A 3803-nucleotide genomic window follows, 5' to 3' on the forward strand; every position below is an offset into this window, starting at 1 on the left:
ATAATATTAATTAAAAATTATAATCACATCTATAGATACAAATTTATGATACCTAAAATACGTATGATATTATGCAATATAAMGGTGTATAAAAATAATTTCAATAATAATAAATATCACTTCTTTGTTGTAATTAAAATATAACATCACTCGAGATAATAAATTTGTAAATCTCCATTTGACCAACTTTACACTAACAGAAAATGATATTTCAGTTTGATAAAAGTCAGGAAAAAAAAAAATATATATATATTTAGAAATGTTATCTCCAACGTTTGGTCTATTATCGTTTCTGACTGCAATATAAATGAACGATCGAGAAAACCATGAAAGGAATGAAAGTTAACTGTTGACCTTTTGCTTGTGGCAGATACCCACGTTTTATATGAAATGTCATTGCTAATCCAAGTAAGAAAGAAATAGATATATATCAGTGACGTTAACTGCTGCCCGATTAGCCTTTATTTTTCACGGTAGTGTTACTAAAAGAAAACTAGACCGATCAATCGTGTCGCAATCAAGACAAATTAAAAATAAAAAAAAACGAACCTATACGATATAATATTTAAAGAAAAAAAAAGAAAAGTATTATCAAATTTAATAATTACCTATTATATAATATAATCCTTCATAATCTCTATATTCAATTAACGTCGCTAAGCGACCATAATCAAATACATTTTCCTCATTAACCGATTATAATGTCGTTGTACTCGCATTATCTACTACATATACAAAATATAGGATAGTGAGGTGATAAAATCGATCAAATTCCCCCACTACGACAGGGTGGAAAATGTCCTATAGGAAAAGTCGTGCTACGATTTTTCTTTACTTTTCCAATAAAAAGGCTCGGTGGAAAAGAAAAGGAAATGAACAAAGGTTTCGTTGGAAGTATCGTAGAAAGTTTAAAAAAAAAAAGAAATAAATATGAATAAAAGTACTCTGTGCTTTTGGGGGTTGTTTTGAAATAACAGTTTATGTTATTTCTACCGATTTTACATGCATATAAACCTACAAATGCGAACACGTGTACTTTCAAAAACATACGTGTAATAGAAGAGAAAAATAGAAACCAATAGCACAAAAATACACACATACATTATATACATTATATATATACATATATATATATATGCATAAAAGTCGAATCTCGTATGTGGTATGGCCCCGTTTGATCCTTCTACTAGAAAGTACATATGAAAAAAATTCATTTTGAAATGGCGTTGGCTACAGTTGCCCCGTTATACGGTACTATCCTCACAGAGAGAACCGTGTTCTGGTTCGACCGCACTGGTGATTCTGGAACGTTGCCAGAGAGTTGCAAAACGATCGGAAGAACCTAGGAAAAAAAGCGGCACGCGCGTATCTATCATCGTAATACCTGTCAGAAAGATTACCATGGTTGCGCACGTGCGTACTTTCCTATAAACGTGAGTACTCCTGCGCATGGTTTTCTATCTCTTTCTTTTTGTTTTTTTATCCTTTTTTCTCACATGTGTACATATATCGTATATATATATATATAGATGTATGGAACGAAGTACAGCCAGTTTTGGATAGATTTTTAGGTACTTACATATTTACAAATCTATCTGTACTATACTATTTTTCTTTCTATTTCTATCCTTATTTTACGTGTGAGTACGAGCACTAGTACGATTGGAGAACGGATGAAAAGTGTAACCGCAACCGAGGAAAACTTTTGGAAATGCATTGTTGCCCAGGTACGGCATCCATTTTTGGATGCAGCTGTTCCTCCGGAACGTGGATAGATGGATTGTGGTGGGGTTAGGAGAATAAGGGCTGAGGGAGAGTGAGAAAGGAAAACGGTCGTTTCTACTGCAGTGCAGCAAGTCAACTTTACGAATACATATCCTGCATGAACCTTCCAACCCTTCTCTTCCTATCCAACCTTTTACATATTCTCTTTCTCTTTCTATTTGTCTCATTGACTTTCTCTAACATTGTTTCATTGAAATATACATAATTATTACTGTAAACTTATTAAATCGTATACGATTTGTGTAAGTAATCGTGTCGACTCATTCAAATAACACATAGCCAATGAAAATTGAGGAATTTATAATTATTTTCGTAACACATGGATACATATATATGTATATATGTTTATTTTTTTGTATTCCTCGTTATTCTTACACTTTACCGATAATACCGATTGTTTTCGTTAAATCTATCTCGTTATTTATTTCGTATCTTTATGTTCATTCTATTATGCGTATCACGTATTCATATTTTATCGTTGATTTTGAAATACGAGCATAATGCAATAGAATGAAATTGAAATGGAATTTATAGATGTAATAGCCGTGTTTTGTTGAATGAAAGCGTAGAAACGAAAAATATATGTGTGGTAGAAAGATATATATTATATTATATTTTACAAGTGGAAGTATATCTAGATTTTTTTTATTTTGTTACGTATTCATGTATGCACAATTTCTGTTCCCAATATGTACTTATATTATACCATATTATAATAATAGAATTTGACGAGAGTTCTCGAAATATTTTATATAATATAACAAAATATTATAAAATATGATAAATGATTTCAAAATAATATTATGAATATATATAAAATTGTTTTAAATTAACAATCAACACGCACATCACACACAAACATAAATAATTTTTTAAGAACATATATGATTTATATATAATTAACAATGAAATTGATTATTGAAAATGAATATATGAAAAGGATTACTCAAAATGATTATTGAAAATAAATATAAAAAAAGGATTACTCAAAATGATTATCGTAAATAAATATATGAAAATGATTATTGAAAAAAGACAAAAACAAAAAACCGATAAAAATTTAAATGGTTTCGTTACTCTGATATTGTTCGATCGGAACAAAGAAACGTGTTATTTCTTTTTTTTTCCATTCATACGAATCGATATACTATTTCACAAATTTTAATTAGTAAAATGACTCTCGCCCTTGTATACTCTCAAACACACATTATATAATACACTCGCCGCAACGCAAAAGCGCGCAATTTCTCTCGTAATGTGTTTCTAGTATTTGCAGTGGCACGTTAAAGTCAAGAGAGGAGAATTATAATACGGTGGAAGCAATTGTTCGTTTGCACAAAGTGCAGAAGCACTGGGACAGAAAGAGAAAGAGAGAGAGGGAGAGAGAGAGCAAGAGAGAGAGAGAGAGAAAGGATATTTGCCTATCGTCGACGTTACTATCCGCGTTAAGTTGCAAGCTCGAAAGGGTTGCACGCGTCGTCATCGTCATCGTCATCGTCATCGTCGTCGTCGTCGTCGTTGAGAACTTTGACTTTCTCATTCATTGTCGTTCGTCCAAGGGAATAAAACTTGCATGCTATATGCGCGGAAGAACGACGTCTCGGTGCACGTAATATGGCGTCATAGAAAGTGCGTATGCACCAGCACAGCACAGCTAAGTAAAATCATACGAAAACTTCCCAAAATGAATTCACATTTTCTGAAAAATTCTATTTTTATCTCCTGTTCAATTGTTTCGATTCAAATAAATAAGATTGTTTTACTTTACTTTTTTCTTTTTTTTTTTTTGAAGTTATATTCTTCTTTTGGCGCGTTTTTGAAAGTGAAAGTTAAATGCGACCGAAAAATCGACACCACGAAGTTGTCGATATTTACGATGCGCGGGCAAAGCGATTTCAAATTTACGGCATGAAGTGATTCGTTAATAAATAAATTAGATTGTACATATTAATTAAAACTTTTATCAATGGTATTTAATATATTCGTTTTATTTTTTCATAGTTATCGTCTTTTCGACA

This window comes from Polistes canadensis, unplaced genomic scaffold, assembly GCF_001313835.1.
Source record: "Polistes canadensis isolate GaletaPanama2010 unplaced genomic scaffold, ASM131383v1 scaffold_167, whole genome shotgun sequence".
NCBI lineage: Eukaryota > Metazoa > Arthropoda > Insecta > Hymenoptera > Vespidae > Polistes > Polistes canadensis.